Below are 24,768 nucleotides of genomic sequence, written 5' to 3' on the forward strand. Positions count from 1 at the left end.
GAGTTGATCCTGAGGACAGGAGTAGGAATGAGGTGTCAGAAACTGAACTAAACCAAAAGCTAGGTTTGGGCCCAGGAAAATTTCCTGCTGCTGCTGCGGGTGGATAATGACACAACCTCCACACACATGAGGCAGAGCTGCACAGAACCCAGGCAGCAGGGTGAACACAGGCAAGGACTATTTAAAACTGAAAGGCTGTGCCTCGGATTTTTTTATATGAAAGACCTAATTATGGGGACTTAAATCCTGTCAGAGCAGCTACTTCAGTTGACTGAGTGCTGGGTTGCTCACAGCGTGGTGGAACATTCCCAGGTTGTTTCAGACTCAGTGTTTAAGGACTTGCTTCTTTATCCCTTTTCACACAGTCAAACTTCTCTTATGCCAGCAGCTCATGGAGATCAAGGCTACTCCACCAGAAGCTCTGCAGAAGCTGATCACTGACTTGGTTGAAAGATTTTGGTCTGAGTCTTTTGCTGTTGCATCTGGGCCACGCAGGACAAAGACAGCCTGCACACAAAGGAGCAGCACAGCTGGATGCACCTCCAGCAAGGAGATAGAAGTTATATCTGCTGCCTTTTAGGATGGATTTGAGGCAAGCTTTTTAACTTCCTTCAGCAAGAGTAGAAGTGTAGTAAGCCCTTACCCTGGCAGATTTCAAGCTCTTGGGGGGGTTATGAGGAAAGAAATTCACTGAATAGTGCTCTGTGTCATGCTTTGCCGATGACTGGACAGAAGGATACTCTTGGAAGTAGCTTTTTGCTGCAGAAAAATACCAGTGTTGCTAAGAACAGTCATGACCTTGTTTCAGATAGTTGTGTTATAAAACCAAGATTTGCCTACATGGTGCAGCAATCTCCTTGGTTTAAAGAACCTCCCCTTCTTTTTTTAACTCACCTATACCACAACAAAATACTCTCCCTCTCTGGAAGCACAAGCAAGAAACCTTCCTGTGAGTCACCAAGACAGCTCCCACATGGCACGTGCTCCCTTTCCCATGCTGTCAGATACAGGATTTAAGTAAGGCCACACATGAGCTTTGCTTTTAGCAGAGCAGAGGATCACACTCTCACCCAGTGCAGGTCGTGGCAGCTTTTCACTCTGGGCCCCTATCAACTGTCCGGAACTAACTCCATCTGCTCAGGATACTGTGCTCAGTGTGGGCTCAGATATGGGTCTAGACAGGTATAGCCCCAGCAGGGCAACTCTCTAGGAATGGCATTAAGCATAATTAATAGTGACATGGGATTAAGAATCTAGTCTGCCTGAAATCTTCCATTTATGTCAGGGGATCTGTACTTGTACAGGTATGCAGTAAACTACCTGCATTTCTCTTGTTGCAAAGATGATTTTTATCTTTCTCCCACTTTACTGGGAAATAATTCAGTTTTGACCTTTTTACATAGCAGAAAGCTGCAAGTTTTAACCCCTTAGGCTTCCTCTTTATTAGAGAAAATAAACCGCTGTTCTTCAGCCTTTGCCTGTAGGTCACAGTTTTGAGTCCTTTCATCATTCTGGCTGCTGTGCTTTAATCTCCCCAGTTTGTCTCTGTTCATTCTAATTGAGCCACAGTGGTCTAGCTGAAGCTTTTCCAGAGTGGGCCAGAACAGAGTAATTATCTCCTGTCTCACAGAGAGCCTCATATTGTTGGCACATCCTTATTTTTTGATCCATTATAACTCCAGGCCCTTTTTTGCTGCACTGCTGCCAACCTGCATGTTCCTCATTTGTGTCTGTGCCTATGATTCTCAAGTTTAATATTTTGCATGTGTATGTAATGAATTAAATCATGCAGAGTTTGATTCATTTATGAATTTCTTTCAAGCTTTTTAACCTCTGAGTTTATCTGCTGGGATGTTCTTGTTACCAGCAAATTTTTGAAGTATCACATCTAGTTCATTGTCCAAACTGTTCATAGAAATTAACAGTAACACTGGAGTAATACTGTATGTAAAGTAGAATGCCACAGTACACATTTCAATTGTCTTCTCAGTTTGGTATAGCAGGTGATCATAAAAGACTTTTGAGGACAGTTACATGACATGCCCTGTTCAATAAATGAAACCCAAGCATTTTTGTAGAAGTATTCTTTGGCTGTGGTATAGATATATATATATGATATATATATTCTGTTCAGCTGTCAGCATTAGTGGCACTGACAGAAATTATAACACTGGCTGATGGAACAGAATTTGTCATGTAGAGGTTTCTTCCTGTGAGTTTAAGATACCTCTCACAGTGTCTGTGGCACCCTCTAGACAAGCCTGGCTGGCATTTTTTGTCCTCAGCCAAAGCCAATTGTCAAATGCCAAAACTTAGCAGGTGCATGGAAGGACCAGGGAAACGGATGAGATTTCCTCCCTAAAAGAGATACTTTTTTTTGTTTTAAATGACTTGAAGTGTCCTTTCTATATCCCTGGAAGTGTTCAAAATCGAGTTGGACAGGGCTTTGGGTGACCTGGTCTAGTGGAAGGTGTGGAACCGTGGCAGAGGTGCTGGAACTAGATGATCTTAGGTGCCTTCCAATCCAAACCAAACAGTTCTATGAACCCACAAGCCAATCTGTTACCTTGCAAAAGCTCAGGAAAGATATTTGTGGCTCATCCTCTTACTTCAATGTAGTAACTTTATATTTTTAAGTAGGTTGTTAACCTTAATCATCACCCCTACTTGAATGAATTGGGTATTAAAAAGGACTCTGAAAGAAAAATAATAGTCAGTTGATGCCTTTTCTATGAAATCCAGAAGCCCTGCCCAGGTGAAACCTGGGTTCTGATCTGGTCCTGGAGCAAGGAGACCCTTAGGGACAGGACATAAATGTGAATCTTTCTGGCCAGTGCCTCAGTCGAGTCCCTCATGCAGCTCAGCTCATACTGAAGCCAAGTCTGATCTGTGGCTCCTTCCCTGGCACATTGCCACAGTGAGATTTCCTGAGGGGAAGCAGAGGAACACAGGAGAGTTGTAAGGAGGTGTCCTGAAGTGAATGGTGAGCTGCAGAAGGACAGTGGGTTTGTTTTGTTGTTGCCTTGTGTAATAGGGTGGGATGCTGAGCCACAGCCAAGGGTCTTCAGCGTTATTGCACACAAGCTCTAATTTTGTCCTGGCTTTATGGAAAACATCTTGCATTGCAAAATATCAAGGGTTTACCCTTGTTTTTATTCATTTCCATCATGTGAAATCAGGCAGACTGACTTAAAAGTTAGTTCAAAGATTAGCAAGTAACTTCTCTGTGAATTTTTACTCAAGTAGAGACAAATTGCAATTTCTTATGGTAGAGTTATGCTGCTGATTCTGCTGCATGCTGGCTTTTAAACCAGGCTCATCTGCTCTGTTTCCAGCACCTTCTAGCAGTGAATTAAGTGTTACAACAAATTCTCACTGACTGTGAATACAGAGATGTTTATGATACTACCTGAAATGGCAAAAATCTCCAGCACAGCATTTCTAAATGAAACCCAAAGTACTCAATTTGAGTGGGAAGAGTCTTGTGCGTGCTTCCCACAATAAATAGCATTTGGACTGGGGTGCTAAAGGCAAATAGACAATAACAATAAACCAGGAAATTACAGGAAAAGAAAAAGTAATTTCCAGCAAAGAATAGGACAGATTTGGAGCATCTGATTCAGTAAAGTCTGTTAAAAATTACAGAAGTGAAAATTTCCACCCAGGGTGATAATTCATCCTTTCTGCTCAGGATATTCAGGCTCTTTTAAATGCTGATATAACTGTGAAATAATTCTCTGTCTCACTTTGACAGTAATAAGAAATACAGATTTGTGAGTAACTAGCCTGAAGTCAGTGGTGCCCTGTATAGGAACTGAAACCTTTCTGCTTTTGAAAGGGATCTGAGATATCATATCTGAGGCTTTAAATCTGGTCAGGTTAGATGGATTCAAATAAGGAAGAGCCTGATGAAATATACTTTGGGGTACCTAAGGGCCAGCAAGATGAATTTCTAAACTATTAAGCTTTATTTTATAGAGCTCCTGAAGCACATGCACAACTGTTGCAGCTTGGGAAAGGACAGCTGTAGCATCCATCTTCGAAAGCAGGAAGGAAAGAGACCCTATGAATTTGAGACCAGATGTCTTGACAGCCCACCAACAAGGGGGCTCTGCCCTTTCCCTACCCCCAGCTCTCACCCTCATCTAACCTCTCACCCAAGCCAGAACCACAGGTCCAAACAAGACACCCATCACCAAGGACCCCCACAGAGAAGTGTTTGGGACTGGAAGCTGTTGGTGGTCCTCACCCTCCCTTGGCAGCTTCTTCACAGCTCTGCAGGATCAACCTGCTCTAGCTGCTCCATTTATTTCAGCAAAACTACTCTGGCCTGGAACAGACAGTGGGTGAATTGACTGAAATCACAGAAAATCCAGGGCTTTTGTTTCTGGGCCTTCAGCAGCAGGTAGACTCAGAGAGCTCAGTACAGCTTGTGTAGACAGGGAAATGAGCGTGGATTCAGGTGAGGGCTGCACTCAGGATGTCCTGAACTGATTAGGAATAACTTCCATTCTGGAATGGTTTTTTTCCCATTGGAACTGGTCATAGGATCAGAGAATATCCTGAGTTGGAAGGGACTCACAAGGATCATAGAGTCCAACTCCTGGCCCTCCACAGGACAACCCCAAGAATCACACCATGTGCCTGAGAGTGTTCTATAAATGCTTCTCGATGTCTTGCAGGCTTGATGCCATGACCACTTCTCTGGGGAGCCTGTTCTAGTGCCCAGCCACCCTCTGGGTGAAGAACCTTTTTCTAATATCCAACCTAAACCTTCCCTGACATGACTTCATGCCGTTTCCTTGGGTCCTGTCACTGGTCACCACAAAGAGATCAGTGTCTGCCCCACCACTTCCCCTCGTGAGGAAGCTGTAGACTGTGATGAGGTCTCCCTTAATTTTCCTCCAGGCTGAACAAGCCAAGTGACCTCAGCCACTCTTTGTATGATTTCCCCTTTAGACCCTTCACTGTCTTCATGGCCTCCTTTGGTCCTCCTTTCCACGGTAGATCCTGATGCTGGCATTCCTTCAGTGGTGTTTAAAATTAAGGGAAAACCTCATGTAAAGAAAAGGTATTTTTGAATTTCTACTAAAGAATGGGATACCAGTCCATGGCTGGAGGTTCAAATCACACACCACCAAGTCTCATCCTATACAGAACTAAGAAATATGAATTCTCTGAGAAAATGCAAGTCAGGTTGTCCCTAGTCAGTCACCTGCCAGAGTTTAAGGAAAAAAACAAAAAGCCAGAGAAGTAGACCACAGCATTTATTTCAAATGCAAACTGTTGTGTTTTGAACGATGTACTAAAATATCTCAACACAATGAGCCACATGAAATGACCTATCGTAACAAAAAGTCCCAGCAAATGAGGCAGTGAAAATGGCTGGAAAGGAGCAGGGAGCAAACTTAGTGGATTGTTTTCATAAAAAGTTATTAACAATTCTTACAGCCCAAAATAGTGCATGTGTCAAATGCTCAGCTATACCCCCCTCCAAAGCTGCTGCCCTGGCAAAGGGTTTGGGCTCCACGGGAAACACAGAGAAAATCTGACACTTTTTCTTCTCCGTCACTTGGCAAATTAACTACTAGTGGTTTTGTTTCAAAGTCATTTGCAGCTTCAAAGATATGCATATGTCATGTGTCCCTCTCTGCTTTTGTTCTGTGAACCTCGATGCAGCATCAGTATTCAGAAAGTAGTCAGGGGCACCTGACTGCAGGTAGCACTGGCCAAAGCCAGTCAAATTCCTCACGGAGGGAGGTTCCTGCAGAATAAGGTGCAGTGTAAACCTGATTCATCACAGCTGCACAGGAGTAGCTCTGCACAGGCACTGATTTAGAAAGGACCAAGGTCATAGAGTTGTAGAACCATAAAATAATAGAATGGTGTGGGCAAAAGGAACCTTTAAAGGTCAGGTTGCTCAGATACCCATCCAACCTGACCTTAAATGTTCCCAGAGATGAGACCACCTCCTCTCTGGGCAACCTATGCCAGTGTTTTACCACCCTCATTCTAAACAATTCTTTCTTATATCACATCTGTGGTGTTGGTGGCACTCTCAGAACAGCTTTGCTGCTCCGTGGTAGCGCTTATGAAGTCCAGATCTTTTTTCTGTTTAGTTTCGTATGATTTGGGGGGAGAAATGTATTTGTCGATTTTTGTGCCAGCTCTGTGGAGCTATTCTCCCCATTCCTTTTGCTCTCAGGGAGCTAAAGTAGCAATAAATGAGTTGAAGGTTCACAAACAGGACTTCACTAAAGTCAATGAAGGGACTAGTGGGGTTTTGCATAATTGCTGCTGAATTATTTCTAGTTCAGCATGCAAAATAAATATTTTTAAACCACCTTCTTATAACTATTCTGGATCTACACAGCTGTTTTTAGGAACAGGAGACCTTTCAGCTTATTAGCCAACCCTACTGCTATCATAGAAATCTCTTTTATGAGCTTTTGAAAGGAGTCAGCCTGAAACTCTGTTTTCAAAGAAATGTTATGCTTTGCCTTTGGAAGAGGTCACGATCACTGTAGAGGCAAGAAACCTTCTAATTTTCAGCCTAAGTATATTTGTGGACAGTCTGTACTTATTTGTTCTCCTGCCAAGACTGTGCTTTAGGTTAAATGGAACCTTTCCTCTCCTCTATTTGCTTTCCCCTTCCTCCCTGCTATATTTGTGGAAGGCAATGAACCTACCTTTTTAGCCTTTGGTTTCTTAGGCTCAGAAAGCCAGGCTCTGGGTGCCACTCAGGAAGCCATCCTTCCTGGATAGATTTGTTCAGACAGACTTGCTGCCAGACCCAGTTTCCTGCACAATATGCACATCTGTAACATTTGGGATAGAAGTAATTTAGTCCCTGATTCAAGTGCACCTGGTTCAAGGTTCCTTGATGTCTTTTTTCCCTTCAGACACTTTCCAGCCCTGTGTGCTTATTCCCATTTAGCCACCTCGCCTTGTCCACACAATGAACCATGGCATGTGTCCTGGTTAAAATATCATAAAGTATCATTTTTACTTTCAAGCTTTGCCTATATGATCCTTAGATGTTACTCCATACTCTTTCTTTCACTTTTGTCCCTTTACGAGGTTCCTTTTTTTGCATTCCCGAGAGACTCCCTGCTTGTTCCTGATATCCTTTGAAGCCAGCCCTCTTCTCACAATTGTCAAGCTGCTCTAAGATGCCTTATTCATTCAACAGTGAGATTAAACCACCAGGAAAGTGTTGTGCTTTTGTTCCACCCTCTGTAATGCCTTTTAGTGAACCACAAACGTGTGAAAGTGGTGCCAGATCACGGTGATGCCATTCATCTTGTCCGCCATCATCCTGTCCCCATTTGGCATCACGTTCCTTGTGTGCCAGCCCAAGGATATTTCTAGCTTGTCTTAGTTTTTGAGTCATGTCATTCTTCTAGAAGCAAGCTGTGTTTTTCTTATGCAGTGACATTTCTGGGGGGCAGGGGAGGATTTTGTGAGATAAGTCACATCTTTTGTAAGCAATCACAGCCAAGTTTTCAGAGCTATAGAAGAAACTCTTATATTTACCACACCATGACATGAAATCTCTCAGATCAGCACAAAAGAGGACTTTTTTTTTTATCCACAGGGTGGTTGAAAGCTGAAAGTCATCTTGTCCATCCAGCTTGGCATGGACATCCAACTCATGGACTTTGAGTCTTGCAGCAGATGATGATTCCTCCTTTGCTTTTTCTCTCTCCTTTATCTGAAGAGGAAATCATAGAATCATAGAATGGTTTGGGTTGGAAGGGACCTTAAAGATCATCCACTTCCAACCCATCTGCCGTAGGCAGGGGCACCTTCCACGGGACCAGGTTGCTCAGAGCCCCATCCAGCCTGGCCTTGAACACCTCCAGGGATGGACCATCCTCAGCTTCTCTGGGCAAGCTGTTTCAGTGCCTCACCATCCTCACAGCAAAGAACTTCCTTCTAATATCTAATCTAAACCTATTCTCTTTTAGTTTGAGTCTATTCCCCCTTGTCCTGCCACTACATGCTCTTGTAAGAAGCCCCTCTCCATCTTTCTTGTAGGCTTTCTTCTGGTACTGGAAGGCTGTAATTAGGTCACCCCTAAGCTGTCTTTTTTCCAGGCTGAACAAACCCTATTAGTCTTTCCTTGTGGGATACTCCATTCTTTTAATCATCTTGGTGGCTCTCCTCTGGATTCGGTCCAACAGGTTGATGTCCTTCCTGTAGTATTTGTGTCTCTTTGGGTGGATTGTTTCACTAAATGGCAATTGGTGGCGAAATTTTCTTTGTCTCATGAGTCATTTATCTTTGAGTTTGCAATTTACTCCTCGTAATCATTCAGGTATCTGTGACATGTGAGAACCTCTGCTACTTTTACACTCTGAGAACTAGAAAAGCTAGAAAATTAATGTGATTCCTTTCCCTTGATTTGAGATACCACCCTTTGTTTTCTTCTTTGCTGATGGAGAGAAACAGGTGTTTCAGGGAACAATTCATATGTCCCAGTTTAGGTGTCTCCTTTAGGATTAGGTGAACAATCCTAAGAGTGCCATGAGGGGATTCTTGGATGTCTAAAGGGGATGTGTTTGATCAGTTGAAGCCCACCTCAACTCCTAGTGTAGTGTGTGAACGCAATGCAAGAGAGCTTCTCTTCAGTGCTTTCACAGGCCTAAAAAATGGCACTAAGAGGGCAGGGAAAGGGACATGGTAAACTTCTCTCATTTTTTGATGGGGCATTTAGCTGCAGAGCAGACTTTGTTCTATGAGCTAGAGGGAGGTGTAATACTCACACCCTGGCTCCATTTTCCAGTTTTCCAGTTCAGTTCCTGTAGCAGAAGACCAAGTTAGTTCTCTCTTATAGGACTGTCAGATCTTTAATCCTGCTTCTATGTCCCATTCCTGGTGCTCTGGCTATTTTAGGGGGCACTGCTGTTTAATCACATAAAAGAATTTTAACAAATTTGTGCAACATGCTGGATGCCACCCAGTTCTAAGCACGTGGGGAGATCTGGCTTTAAGAAATCCAGGATCTGATGATCTTGAGATCATCTGCTTGTCTGCAACCTCAGATGTACTTGTCATGCTTTTCCCTCAAGTGGTGACAGATCCTTCTCCTGCACATGTAAAAACAGGTATTTGTGACCGACACAAGTTGTTTGCCCTACTTTCTAGAGCCAGTTCTAAGCCAGAGACAAAGAGGTGCTGGCAGCTTAAATGCTGGTAACATCATCCTTATCTGTGTGAGTGCTCTGCCCACCAGCAGTGCAGCTGTCTGTTCCCTCAACCCAGCCCTTGAAATGGGATATTTCTCCCATGGCTTGCCTTTGGGCTCAGATGGAATGAATGCTTCCCCTGCGATGAAAGTGACTCTCAAGCAAAAAAGCTGTCCTTGCCAACCCTCGCTCCACTCTTCCAAGAACTGCTATCCCGGCAGGACCGCAAGCGGTTGTTTTGTAAGGCTTCTGATGGGGTCCCAGAAGGATTTTCTAGGATAAAGGGGAAATTAAACCATGGCTTCTGGACAGCAGGATCATTCTGCATGAGCAGCCTCCATAACCTTTTCCCTGTGGAAAGGGCCCATCGTCCTATTGGCACTGACTGTGCTCTGCCAGCCTGCCAGAGAGCAGTAGGGCTGTTAAGCAGCACAGGGAAGCCAGGAACCATGTCATGTGTTACAGATAGTAGGATTAATTGCTTGTGTGGGAAATGAATGCCTGCGACAAAGGTTAAAAACTGGGAACTCACAGAAGGGCCAGCTGAGACACTGATCTGCGTTAGTGAAGGAGGGATGATGCTGACAGAGATGGGTGTGCTCTTGTGCAGTCTCAGCTGCTCACTTCCATATTGATTTTGGAGTGTACCTGCACAACACAACCTTCTGGAGAGCACACAAGCTCCTTCTAGAGCTAGGAGCAGACTAGCTGCCTCACTATGCTGAAACATCAAACAACTAGCTTAGCTTCTGGGAGGACTCTTACATACACCCCCAGGTACTATAACCTACATGCTGCTTGGTACAGCATAACAGTTTTTCTGTGCCCAGCTTGTGGTGCCTTTCAGGTGACACAACAGCCTCTGGCAGACATGGCCAAGCCTTGTAATGATGTGGCTGAAATGTGTTTTAAGGTTGCTGCCCCAAGTCCATTTCTGCTTCCTATTGAGACCACTTGGATGAGAACTTTTTGATTCCTACCTCCTAAAATCTGCAGATATTATGTCATGTGTACATGGTCCTTAGCCTGGTCCTGCCAAATGATCATGTCATCCTAAAGGTTCTCAATATGTAAATTTTTAAACCGGCATCCTTCCAACAGAACCGAGGAAGACACTGTGTGCTCAGTTGTTCTGGCAGATCTAGGAATAATTAATTCAATTCTTTACTGAGAGGGTGGTGAGACACTGGAACAGGTTGCCTGGAGAAGTTGTGGGTGCCCCATTTCTGGAAGTGTTCAAGGTCAGGCTGGATGGGGCTCTGAGTACCTGATCTAGTGGAAGGTTCCCTGTTCATGGCAGCGGGGGTTGGAACTAGATAGTCTTTAAGGATCCTTCCAACCCATGCCATTCTGTGTTTACATAATTTTTCTTTCTTGGCAAAAAACCTTTAAGTTGGAGCTATAAACAAGTGTGCATAAAGGCATCAATTCTTCTAACAGACAAATGACTAAATGTGTTCTGCTTTGCCTTGGTAGTATAGAAAAAGAGAGTAACTTCACAAATGAATTTCAGAACTGTGACAAAGTAAAGATCTGGCTTTAAACTAGCCTAGGATAGATGTTTCATGATTCTTACAGATGTAGAAAGAATATCTTCCCTATCATATCATGAAGAAGGTGCCTGGATTGTGCTAGTTGTTCCCTTGAAACAGCATCAGTTTGAAAGGCCTGCCAGCTGTCTAAACCACACTTAATCTTTAGAATAGCTGTGCAAATCTAAGTGAGCGTGCCTTGCTACAATCCAGTCCTGTCAACACTGCTCAGAAATGACTGACCTTTTCGGTCCCTGTGCATGAGGAGTAAAAAATCATAACGGGGCATGGTGGAAACTGCTGAGTAACAGGGAACAAATCCGACATGGTGGAGTCACTCTTCTTATGACGCTTCAGTCTCCCGATGTGAATTCAGCACCACCAGCATTTGGGTGGTGGCAAATCAGACTACGGGGAACAGAGCTGTGAAACAACATTTCATGGACCTTTTCAAGGAAGATTCAGCAGGGTCAGGGTAGTACAAAAACATGCTTACTTGTGCAGCAGTAGCCCATCTCCTTCTGTTACTTGTGCAACACAAGTCTGCTTCTTCTCTTTTCCACCAAAAGTGACAGTTCCATTCATCCCCTAATGACTGGCACAAGGCATTTAGTGTATAATCAGAAATTAGTCTATCTAACATTATTTATGAGCTCTGAGTTACTGACATAGATGTGCAACAGTGTGTAGTAACGCAGGTCTTATACTTACGAGATTTGCAGCATCTGATGACAAATTCTTTAAGTGGGTCAGCTTTAAGTTTTTACCTCATCTGAGGGCTTGTCCCCTTTTCCTTCTTCTCTGTTGTACTTATTCCTACACAGGAAGAGGATGCTTCAGCCTAACAGAAAGGAGCCTTCAAAGAACAGACTGCTTGTGGGTATCATAGTCAGTATTTTAAGGCAGAAAAGCTGAGAAATATTTAGATATGGTGTTGCAACAGGTAGGCAAGGGATAAACTTCCAGGCAGATAAGACTGAATGATATTATGCAAATAATAAAGCAGCTGTATACAGATCCCAGTTCTGGTTACATTTTTGCAGAATCATTGGAATGCTGGTTGTAAGGGACCTCTGAAGGCCTCCAGTCCACCCTCAAGGTGAAGGCAGGACTATTGCCAGCATCAGACAAAGCCACTGCTAGCCTGATTTACACTTCATCTCTAGGGATGCAGATTCTACTATCCCTCTGTATGGCAGAGATATATTCTTCCACGACTGAATTCTTGTCCTGCTTAGAAAGTTTTCTAGGGCTCAATGTGATTCCATCAAGGCAGAACTTGTGGTCATTGCCATCTTGAACCTCAGATAATCCAGGTTCTTTTTCTGACTTAGTCATGGGGGGTTTTTGAATTGACTTATTCTTGCTTTCTTCAGCAGCAGAGATCAGAATGCACCTCGTTTTGCAGTGGTACTGGAGATGTTCCAACATTAAATGATGCTAGACTTTAAATTTAACTTAATTTAAATTAAGTTGTTCTGCCCTTGCCAAGGGACAAAATTCCATTTGATAATGTTGAGTCCTCCTCAGCATCCCAGCACATTGGGAGGACCCACAGACACAACAGGGAGAGAAAACTTAACTAGACTTGCGGTTGGGAGCGTCCACTAAGCCACTGGGTGAGATGATCTTGTTGAATGTGACACACACCACTGGTGGATGTGGAAGCCATAGTTCACGGAGCAAATGCAGTCCTGGAGGCAGAGGGGACTTCTCTGTGCATATACTCAGGTCTCCTTCTCTCTGCAGTTCTTCCCATAGAGGGTTTGGGAGTCCTGCCTTGGAGTATTGGATCTTCTGGGCCAGTGAGAGTTGATATGTTGCGTAGATGTTGAGAAGGAAGAGAGGCAGTAGGTGACAACAAAGATCTCCAGCTTTCCCTTTGCCAAAATTGTCATGAAAGAAAAGATATACAGCTATTAGAAAGCATCCAAAGTAGGACTATAAACATGGTGAAGGCTCTAGAGGTGAAGTCTTATGAGAGGCATTTGAGGCCACTTGGCTTGTTCAGCCTGAAGAAGAGACTGAGGGGAGACCTCACTGTAGTCTACAGCTTCCTCATGAGGGGAAGCAGAAGGGCAGGCAGAGAGATCTCTTATCTGTGGTGACCAGTGACAGGACATGAGGAAATGGCCTGAAGTTGTCTCAGTGGAGGTTTAGGCTGGATATTAGGAAAAGGTTCTTCACCCAGAGAATGGCTGGACACTGGAACAGGCTTCCCAGGGAAATGGTCATGGCACCAAGCCTGCAAGACATCGAGAAGCATTTGGAAAACACTCTCAGGCACATGGTGTGATTCTTGAGGCTGTCCTGTACAGGGCCAGGAGTTGGACTCAATGTCCTTGTGGCTCCCTTCCAACTCAGGATATTCTATGATTCTATGATTTTGCTGCATTGGCTGAGACCCTTAAAGACCTTCATGGCATATTCTTGCCTCCATGACAGTGTCATACTGGCCTAGGACATGGTCCCCTTAACACCTTACCAGGATGACGCAGCTCATCTTTGGCCAACCGGTGTGTATTGGTAAGGTGTGAGGTTGGAGAGCAGGTTCTTCACAGTTCTATTGCCATTTATATTTCTGCATAATTTGAGGCTGGAAGCCAAGTTACTGAGTCTGGTAAGGCAGCACAGTGTGGGAGAAGAGCAAGGGAAAACGTGGGGGTGTATTTCTGAGATATCAGTGGTAGGTGGTTAGCTTCATTTGAGTTTTGCATGCAGGGAAATTGAGGGGTTTTTTGTCCAGAGCTTCTACACTGACACACAGTGAAAATGTTGGTTTTGAAAAGGCAGAGATGAGAGCAGCACACCTAAGGTAAAATTACTTGTGCTGAAGACTGTAATAACTGAAACCAAGGATAAATCTCATTGTCTGAGTGATACCATGATGCAGGGTTAGACTTGAAGAAAGAACATTTTCTTTGATGAAAGTAATTTTTAGATTTTTGAAGAAATTTATTTCTTTTACCACAACATACTGTTCAAGGTGAAAATTAGAGGCATTATTTTGCCAGACTGTTTTTCTGGAGGGTGTGTGTGGAAAGGATGGGGGACATGACTTAAAAACCCACCTCCAGCTCTGCTTGGGAGAATTTGGCATGGATTTTTTCAGTGGGCAAAAGTTAACCTAATTTATGTAGTTTTTAGGAAGATTAGACAGCTGGGCAAATATTGGGAAACGATAAAAATAAACGTGTGAAATTTTAAAAACATTTGCCCTGACTTACACTTATCTTTGTGCTTGTCACCCACAAACACCTTAGCAAACAATTTATTAGCAGGAGGGCTTCCTGGAAGAGCAATCTCTAGCTCTGTGCTGCAGAACAGTCAGGGGAGCTGCATTTGCAGTCAGGCAGGTTAGAGAATTTGATTCTGTTGAGTAAGTCAGTGGCATCGATAGCAGCTAGTAAGTTGGAAATAGGCAATCCTGCACATGAGATCAGTAGGAAAGGAGCTGGAGCCTGGAGAAAAGGAGGCTGAGGGGAGACCTTCTCACCCTCTACCTGAAAGGAACTTGTAAACAGGTGGGAGTTGGTCTCTTCTCCCAAGTAATAGGGAATAGGACAAGAGGACATGGCCTCAAGTTGCACCAGATAAAGTTTAGATTGGATATAAGGAAAAATTTCTTCACTGAAAAGGTGATCAGGCATTGCAGCAGGCTGCCCAGGGAAGTGGCCAAGTCACCACCCCGGTATTTAAAACACATGCAGATGTGGCACTTGACATGGTTTAGGGCTTGGCGGTGCTGGGCTAATGGTTGGACTCAATGACCTTAGAGATCTTTTCCAGCTGTAATGATTCCATGATTCCATAAAGTGAGACACATTGTATAGCATACTTGGGAAGTGAGCAAGGTGGTGGCCCACAAGTAGAGAGTGTGTGTGGTCTATCATAAGAAACAACTCAAATAAGAAATGAATTCGTGGAGACTATAACCTGATCATTCTAAACAGAAAAAAAATGTAAAGAGCTGCTAATTATTCTCATCCAAATGGGAATGCTGATGAGTGGGCACACATCCCACTTTGCTGAGCGATTTCCATGTGTTTATGGATGTAAATGAAAGTCTGTGTATCTTTAAAAAGCCTGGAAATCAAGCATCCATCAGGCAGGCTTCACTAAGGAAGAGCTGTAGCTGAGAAGCCTGTCACTCAGATCTTCCCACTCTGGGCACAGGGAGTTTTCTCCTCACTCAGCAGCATTGCTGGTTCAGGCCTGGCCTGGGGTGGTTTAAGGGATGAATGCACAGCAAACACATCCACCTTAAGAGGAAGTGCTGAAAATTGGGTGATTCTATTTCAGTGCCTGGTCTCCTTCTAGCACACGTGGCACAAGCACCTGCGTAAAGAGAAAGTAAATAGCGCTAAGACCTCTACGCCTCTGAACGAACTTCAGCAAACACACTGCTCCCCTTAGCCTCCCAAACAAATCTGCCGGAATAAACAGTGTCTGTGTGTGGTCTCTGGCATCAGGCATGCATGGCAGCACTCTGTGCCTGCTCCTTTGAGGAGAAACAGCTGATTTGCCAGGCAAGTTCCTTGATTAAAGCCTCAAACAGACTAATTCTTATAGAGAGGGAAGTTGCAGGTAAAACAGACTCAACTCTGGGAATTTTTACTTATTTCCAAACAGCACAAATTCCTGATGACTGATTAGTATTCGCCAAACAAAAAGGACACAAACACCTTTTGTCCTCCTTTCATTGAATCAAACACTTATCACCTCCCCCCTTCCCAACCTCAACTTCCCTGACTTTCACCCCCTGTCGAAGTTATCCTGGCCCGATTTCTGTAGTGGCAGAAGAGCTTGGGGCCATTCATTTCTTGCTGATGCTTTTTGCTTGTTCATTTTCTCTGCCACCATTTGCTTTGCTAGGTTTTTCTCTACTGCTCTTTGCTTCTAGCTTGTTTTCTTAGAGTTGTTTCTTAGTGTCTCCACTATGGTGAGGGTCACCTATGTCTGCAGTCCCTCAGGGTGTCCCTGCATGGCTATGTTTTTCCCATGGCCTGAGTCCTGTACTGGTGTGGGTCTGCCACAGCTTCAGTCCATCAGGGATGTCTCCACATTGCCATGGATGTTCATGGCCTCAGTCCTTTAAGTTTTGGTTATCAAAACCAGAGTTAAGGATCATCTCAGTGTGAGTTGCATGCAGAATTTGGTCCTCTTGACTGCTTCAAAGCAGAATTTTATATTTCCCCTTAGAAAATCAAATTAATATTACTAAAATAAAAGAAGAAAAAGGAAGGATCTTCATGCTACCTAGAGTATTAAAAATAAAATCTCTGGCATATGTTTAAAGCAAACTAACATTCAGAAACCACTAGGGTTGATGTTTGTTAGAACATCTGCCACTGAAATGTGAATCAGCTCCCCTCCTGCCCATGCCCCATTTTTGATGCAGACTTTCCCCCAGGCATCCATCTCTAGCCTCCAGCAGCCCTCTGTTTCATTTCTCACTAGGTTGGGTTGTGCTACAGAAGAGCAAATTGTCTTTTGACTAATCTGTCTACCTGTGGGGGTGCTCCTGGGCTCCCCACGCAGCATCTGGGCTTGTTTTCACTCTGCCCCAGGGGATGCTGTACCCCTGGTCTGAGTGTGTGCTGTCTGTATGTCCTTTGTTCTGTGCCCTATATTAAGGGTTTTTTTTCTTTTCATGCAGCTTTTGACAGTGATATATGAGATTTGCAAATAAGCACAAATCGGGGACTTAGGAGACCTCACAAGAGACTTTTATTTACTTCAACAAATGAGAGAATGTGCTTGATAGAAACACCCGCATAATGTTTTACCAAAATGCTTATGAAAAGCACGTGACTTTTACTGCTGCAATAAACTGCTGAAGTACCTCTAGAATATGTTCAGCCAGTAGCTGGAGTTGGGGGCAGGTGAGGTAACATGCAGATTTTAAAATCTACACCTTAGCAGACACTAGAGAAGATAACATGTGCTGACAGCAGGCGTTTCCAGAGGACTGTGAGGTCACCTCAGATAGTGGGGCATCAGATGATGTAATGCTGCTGCCATTCCTGCTGCAACGGCCCTGAAGTAATACCTGACTTGCAGTCACAGGTAATACACATCCTACAGAGGGAGGTACATATCCTGCTCACAAATGGCTGGAGAAATAGGATGATCTGGAGAAACAAATTGGATATTTGCAACCCTTTTTTAAGAACTGACTTTCCACAGAGACTTTCTGCTGACATTTAGCATTTGTTGTGCTCTTACCAGGGAGTTTGTGAGAGTAACCAGAGGCTGCCAAAGGTTTTGTTGTGATAAAATGCTTGCTTGATCTTTGCATTGCTGTTAAACTTTCATATTCCCCTGCCTGCTGTGTAAACATAATATTTCCTACAACTTTCATGAAAAGGTGTAAAAGGAGACAACGAAATAAGAAATATGTGATGTACAGGGATATTTTTACTGTGAGTGTGCTTAGACATTGGAACAGGCTGCCCAGAGAAACTGTGGATGCCCCATTCCTCGAAGTGTTCAAGTTGGGTGGGGCTCTGGTCTAGTGGGAAGTGTCCCTGCCTATGGCAGGGAGGTTGGAACTGGATGACCTTTAAGGGCCCTTCCATCCCAAACCATTCTGTGATTCTATGATTTCTTTTTTTTTTTAAGTCACTATTGCAAGCAGTGTATGGATTGAGCGTGATGACCTTGAAAATGGATTTAGTCCAAGTATAGTGACTGTCCAACTGAACTGCAAGGGGGAGGCTGTGGGTCATGAACAGAGACAAGAAGCCCTGGAGCAGGCATGGCACAAGTGGGTTTTGTGGTAGCTGGAGGCTGGGTTGCTGAAGGAGAAGTCCAAAACAAGGCTTGCTGGTTTTTTTGGGGGTGTCTATCCAGACACTGCCTGAGCAGGAGTGCTTCACTCATAGCCTTGGCCTTTGCCTGGCCCAGAGGAACTCCTTTAATATCTCTCACAGACACTGCTGGCTTGATTCAAAGGCACTGTGTGCTTAAAATCTCCCATAAGATCAGACTCTAAATCTGAATCCTCAGGCCACATTTATTATTAAATCTCCAACTTCCTGAGTAGAAAATGAACCTTTTGCACTGAACGTCTGCTGCATCCTACTAATTCTGATCAAAATATGGGACACTTATTTAAAATAACAAAGGCTGGGTTGTGTTGCTAGTCTCAGTGATAACATTTTTGCTTCAAAATAATTTCTTTTCTGATAGAATAGCCCAGCAATCAGATAATAAGATAAGCATCATCCAAAGGGCTGGTCATGTTTCTGGACTATGTGGTCCACGTATAGATTAGAGGTAACGCGTGTTTGAGGTCTTTATATCCTTTGAAAGACCCTCTGCAGATCTGGAGGTGTTATGCCCATCTATGAAATTGGTGGATATGTGCCTCAGATAGAACTACTACTAATAAATCCAGGGTTATTGCTAATAAGTATGTCATGTGCATCCTGTACATGAATTCACTGTTAGCTGTCTTAAAAATGAGAAGGGATTTGCCTGCACCTCAAAACTAGTGGAGCTATGGGTTTTGTTTGCCTTGGTTGTATGTTTTTACCCATTACCTATAAAACAGTGGCTCATCTCATGTGAACAAAGACATAAACCTGATAGAAGTGAGGAGCTGTGATGAGCAGTGCAGTAGTTTATTGCTTGATGAATATGTCCAGTTCTGTAGTAATTACCATGAATTGAGAGGGATAAAAAAGCAGCAGAAGTGAACTTGCTCAGTCAGAGCAAGTTCTGCCTCAAGTCACAGAATCATGAAGGTTGGAAAAGACCTCTAAGACCATGCACTCAACACAGACAGGTCTGTGCCTAAACCATGTCCCTAAGCACCACATCTGCACACTTATTGAGCAATTCTAGGGACAGTGATTCCACCACTTCCCGGGGCAGCCTGTCCCAATGCTTATCAACCCCTTCAGTGAAGAAATTTTTCCTAATATCCTGTCTTGTTTATCTGTAATGCCTGTTTCCTGTCCCTGAAGGAGCAGGGTTTGCACTGCTGTTAGGACGCAACTCACAGTGTTTCTGAGCCCAGACATCTTTTCCCAGGAACAAGAATCTTTGTCATCCCAGGCCTGGTATAAATTCCAGTGAGGTTAGAGTTACATGTGGCACCAAAGTTAAATTAGCAGAGAAACAGGAAACTAAGAGAGGAACTGTCTGCCAACTTCTGAACTTGAGTAACAGAAGAATGCAGAAAGTCATAAATAAATAGAACCAACTGGAGAACACCAGTTTCTACTTCAGAAACGTCCTAGCATGATGGGCCAGACTCCTCTTTGGTTACGCTTCCTTCTTCATTGTGAAAGCAATTGCCCCAAGGTTCCCCTAAATTTCTCTGGAGACCTGTCTGAGAGATATTTCTGTAGAAAACTTCATCATTGAAGGAAGGCTTGGCAATGCTGTGCTAAGACCCAACCAAGTGATTTGAAAAGCCCCTCACATTGGATTGAATGTTTAGACAATCCTCTGCTGATGCAGTAGTTTAAACACAATGTGATATGTGTGCCCTAGGACTCAAGCAGCTGGATTATCCACAATTTCCATGGAGTAATAATTGAAGAGGAGGATAAAGCTCATCATTCAAAGTGACTTTGGAACAATCCTGTCTTCTTCTGATTTTTTCCTACTTACTCTGACCAGCATGAACAACCTTCTTCTCTATTTTGTATGTACATGGTCAGTTGCTTGGACATACTTACCTTGGTCCCTCCTGCAAGCAGGCTGTGACATTGTCATGACGGGGAAGGCTTGCAGTGGATTTCTGAGGAAGACACTGCAAAGTACATGAAAGAAGGCTAAAGTCAGCTCTTAAGATTAAGATCAATGATTTCTCAACATTTCAAAACATACTTATTAAAAGAATACGCACTTTGCTTGTCTAGGCTGGTTTCTGGGAATGGGATGTGATGCTTTTTCCCTTATCTGACCAGATTTTTCTGTGTAGACGGTGTGTCTGTCTTTGATCAGAAGTGGAAGATTATTTAACATGCATCTAAAAAGTGCAACACTCATCTGTAATTCAAATTGGATAGCAGGCCATAATACTCAGGGTTACAGAGGGGTCAAAAGGAGAGCAGTTGCTCAAAAAGGGGAAATTTAATGTAATTTTTAACCATTATGTTCACTGAAAGACGATGATCGTGCTAGTTTACAGGACAAACAATTAAAGACCTCCTGAATTGTTGCTCTGTTATAAAGGAGTTGAACTTTATCTGACCTTTCCACCAGAAGCTAAAATCAGAAAGATTTGCTGACTACATGCTCCTTTTTGAAACTCTCATTGAGAAAAAACAGAATTAAGGATGATCTCAGTGTGAGTTGCACTGAGTTTGATACTCTCGACTGCTTCAAAGCAGAATTTTATATTTCCCCTTAGAAAATCAAATTGATATTACTAAAATAAAAGAAGGAAAGAAAAAGAAAGATATCTTCATGCTACCTAGAGTATTAAAAATAGAGTCTCTGGCATATGTTTAAAGGAAGCTAACATTCAGAAACCACTAGGGTTGATATTTGCTAAAATATCTGCCATTGATATGTGAATCAGCTCTTTTAAACACCTCCAGTTTGGTGCATTTTTGTGTATATGTAACCTTATTAATTGTATTCTCTTCACATTCAAAAGGACCCTGAAAGCTCACGCTCACAACACACATATGCAAATGTGTAACATCTTACAGCAAAATCTGGGGATGTGGCAAAACTTATGAGGCAGGATTAATCTGGCTGAAAGTAAATACCACTGGTATGGATGTTTATATCAGAGCTAATCACCCTGGTCTCCCTTTGTAGTCAGTGGAGGGAACCAGGCATTACTGGAGGGTGATTCATCTCCTGCTGAAGCAGATGTCTGAAATGGGTCAGGCACCTATTTCTGTCATTATTTTCAAAGGCTGCCTTTGGATCCCAGCTCAGAAACAGAGATGTACATCCTAGACATCTAAGGGTGAGCCAGATGAGCATGAGTAAACAGTGAAGGCAGCTGGCTTCATCCTGGGCTGTGTTGGAAATGACTCAGCAGCAAGTCCAGGGAGGTGGTCACTGACCCAGCTTTGAGCAGGCACTTGGATTCTATGACCTCCCCAAATCCTCTCCAACCTGAATTACTCTGTGAAACTCTTCTTCTCTAGTCAGCTCTTGCAAGACTGCATCAGGAGTATGATGTACTGTTATGGGCTCCCTGTTCCATAAAGGCTTTGATGGGCAAGAGTGAGTCCAACAAAGACCACTAAGATAGTCATGGGTCTCGACCACAAGGCTTGACCACAGGACTAGAGCGCAAGAGCGATGTCTCAAAGAGGCTGGAAGAAGTGGGTTTGTTTGACCTAAGAAGAGAAAGATAATGGGGGATCCTACATTTTTCTTCAACTGGCCAGCCCTCCAAAAAAGTTGAACCCAGATTATTCCAGTGACTTTTTTTGCAGTGCAGCCTCAGTTTCATTGGCATAACCAATAGGCTGTGATTTTTGGGATGGATGTAAGGAAAACAGGGAAGCAAGACATGCTATTTTACCACTAATGCTGACATTTCATGGTGTTCAAACATCTGTTCTGTTCTCTTGGTCTGGAAACAGCGATTTGTTTATCCTTGATTCTTGTCTGAAATAAAACTCCTAAAAGGAAGCAGTTGGATGCAAAGTCCCACAGCCTGATCATATCTGAGGTCTGAAGTTACAAAATCACCACACAGACACTTCCCCCTCTCCTACAGTTGGCCAAGCAGGTCCCTGTTCCATGCCTGCTGCCTCAACATGCCTGCTTGCCATGGCAACCAGTCAGCACTAGAAGTATTTTAAAGCTGCTAAGAAAATGTCCCCATTTACGTGCTGTCACACATTTAGAAAAGGCAGAACATAGTAATAAGGTGACGAGCCCCATTGCTTGCCCCAGCTGAACCTGACTGTGAGGTTCAGACACTCACGGATGGGTTGATTTTGAAGACAAGGACAGTCTAAACATAGTTCTATACTGTGGGATAAGGCAGCAGCTCAAGTTTCACTTCTATCGCTTGTTGTTTCTATTCTCAGTCCCATATGTTTAGAGTTTTGCATAAAGTCCAAATTTCTGTAGACAAGTAGTAAGCTAAGAGCCTTAATTCAGTTGTTCTAAGGAGAAAAAAAAGGTGTTTTTCTAGATATTGCAAAGGGATAACTTAAGGGTGATCAAAGACCTTAATTCTCACTAATTTCCTTTGAAAGAAGACTTACTTTCTCTTTCTCAGCCTGATATTTGAGATTTGAAATCTTTGTACATCTTCTTCATAAATGAGCAAACTCAGAAGCCTCAAAAAACAAATGGTAAAATTCAAATAACCAAAAAGTGTTAAAATAAAATAGAATCGCAAAGTTTTATTTAGAGTGTGATTTTTGTATTAATGGGGGCACACTGTATTTGAGAAAGACTGACTGATGTATGCTGGTTATCCAGAGTTAATCCCCAAAATCTAAAGCAGTAGAACTCCAAGTAATTTGTGTGCTAGTGGCACTTCCATTAGTGAATTTCACAGGGTTTTGCAATCTTTATCTCATAAAGAGGACAGGAAAAACAAAACAAGTCCTCAAGCTTCTAAAACAAGATAAAACAAATGACCTTCTGCAAAACTGTTATTTCCCTGTTTTCCCAGGAACACTGAGTTACCCATATTGAAGAGGACACAGCATAAAGTGAAGCAATAAAGACGTTAAATATACCTAGGGTCTCGAGCTTTGCTTATGACATGTGAAGAACATGATGAGACCTGCAGCCATATATCCTTTTATGCTGCAGGTACTCTCTGGAGCAGGGAACTGCCTGTTCAACAGACACAGTTTCTCTGCTTCAGAAGATGGCACAGGGGGTGCAGGTGAAACAGAGAGCTAAAACTTTGCACGAGGGCCATGTCAGGATGGGGATTGGAGAAGGGTAGAGAAGCAAAGCCCACAGCTAACCTCTATACTGAGCAACAGAGGGGCTGTGAGGTCAGGGCAGGAGAATCTGTGTTTGGATGAGCTGCCATCTAAAAACATGCTGGCAGGGCTTGGCAGGAGGAAGGTCACTTGTGCTGTATCTGCTGTCACTAGAACATTTCATGACGGTACTTGATCTGTGCTATTCACCACCATAACCCTTGCTCTTGCTGCTCAGTCCTATCCACTGGTGATAGCTCCTGGTGCTGCGCGAGGGACACGCTGTGTCTGGGCACCCTGTGCTTTGACCCAGAGTCGGATACCTTTAGCTGTGATACTCTGGGTTTCCTCTTCTCCTTGATTCTCCCGAGCACGGTGGGGAACTTGCACCAAATACCCCCTTCTGTGAGAAAAGGAGGTCACCAAGGGGTTGTTCGAGCAGGGGCTTTGTCACTGGCTGCAAGCTGAGCACCATTGGAAGTGTTCAAGAAATGTAGATATGAGCAACCTGGTCTAGTGGGAGGTGTCCCTGCCCATGGCAGGGGGGTTTAAGATCCCTTCCAGCCTAAACCATTCTATGATTCTATGGCTGATTCAAAGGCTGGAGCAGCCACAGCTTTGGTGGGTGGCACCTTCATAGCAATAGCAGTCAAACAGCCAAGCCCTTGATACCTGCTTGGAAAATTGCCTTTGTTGTATAGTAGAAGAAGGTTTTCAAAGAGTTGAGTAAACAGAAGGGATTAAACACAACGTTCATGCAATTCATCCACTCTGTTCCATAATCTTCTGTGTTCATTCCCAGTCTGGGTTGCAGCTGCTGACACCTTCTGAGTTTGGGAGTTCCCAAGAAATTTTCAGGCTGGCACTGAGCTTTACAAATAGCAGGATAAAATTTTACATACAGGTCCTGGTTATGTAAATTACAGAAATTTAACTAGTTGTTCAGACTCTGCTTCTAGGATGGAAGGGAAATAAATTCCAGGCTTTCTGGAATAGTCAGAATACTGTGTCAAATTTGATCTGATGTGATTATATTGCCTAGCTGGAATGGGACTTGAGTTTCCTGTTTTAGAGGCTCCAAGGCTTAATGAGAGGTAAGCTTAGTCACTGTGGAAGGGTGCTGAGGTAAAAGCTGGAGCACTTGACACATAGCCATATGAGTAGGAAATAGTTCTTTGGAGGAAAGGAGTTTGATCTTCTATTATAGCTTCTACCACTCGCTTGCTCTGTGACTGGACAAAAAAGTCTACAAGGCAGAAATCATTAACCAGCATCTTACTAACTCTGAAGCTCACCTGATCACTCAACGAGTCCACATCAAATCTTAACTTCAGAGCCATAAAGACATCAAGGATATTACCAGTAGGAGCTTATCCCCTGCCTATCACAAGCTTCAAAGAGAGCCTAAGCTCTTCACTATACATGCCCAGGCATAGAGCTGGCATCTAACCACATCTTGGAGGAAGGGCCATAATGTGTATGGCATAATTGATCGCTGTTGCCAATGGTCTTGCAGGAGTCTACCTTGTGGTTAAAGTAAGAAAAGTCTTGCTGTCTCCATCTTCTAATAATGCAAAGGCTATTAACTTGACTAACAAACTGCCCAATAAATTAAAAAATCTCTCTGGTAAAGTAAATGAGGTTTCATGATGGTTCCTTGCACTGAGAAAGAAACACATTTGAGCCTCTAGAAACCTGATAGCTCTCCTGTTGGACTTGAGTCTGGTCTACAGATGAAGATAACGAAACCTTGCAAATGCTTCTGGCGAGACACTGGTTTGTCAGGCTGATCCAGTCACTGCTCACATAAAATCTGATTTTTTTCTCCTATGCAATCAAAGACCAGAAATTTATCAGATGTATACCAACCCCAGTCTAAAACTTGGTACTGGATTCGAGACAATTGGTACTAACAATCTAGTTTCTCAATTTCAGCATAAACTTAAAAAATTAAAACCGTAACAGCAGCAGCAGTGAAACTCCACATCTCCGGAGCAGACTGTTCTGATATAAACTGACATGGAATCTGGCTTACTGGTATCCTGCTGAAAGGAAAGAGAGAGGGCTTCTCATCCATCCATCCATCCGTCCATCCATCCATCAGTACTTATCCTTCTTTTCTTCTTTTGGCTCCATTTCTCAAGCAGTGTTTGACTCTGAAGACCT

General features: G+C 43.3%; 1 long non-coding RNA gene across 1 annotated transcript; it reads right to left on the bottom strand.

Annotated features, from left to right (window-relative positions):
- Positions 1-3,702: 3,702 nt before the first annotated feature.
- Positions 3,703-18,656, bottom strand: LOC113946080. The gene is made up of 3 exons (XR_003527284.1): positions 18,579-18,656; positions 18,043-18,053; positions 3,703-3,713 (listed from the first exon to the last, which is right to left on the bottom strand). It is a non-coding gene; the product is annotated as an uncharacterized LOC113946080 (long non-coding RNA).
- Between the last annotated feature and the right edge of the window lie 6,112 nt (positions 18,657-24,768).

The sequence above is a fragment of the Corapipo altera genome, unplaced genomic scaffold, assembly GCF_003945725.1.
Source record: "Corapipo altera isolate COAL_440 unplaced genomic scaffold, ASM394572v1 46, whole genome shotgun sequence".
Classification (NCBI taxonomy): domain Eukaryota; kingdom Metazoa; phylum Chordata; class Aves; order Passeriformes; family Pipridae; genus Corapipo; species Corapipo altera.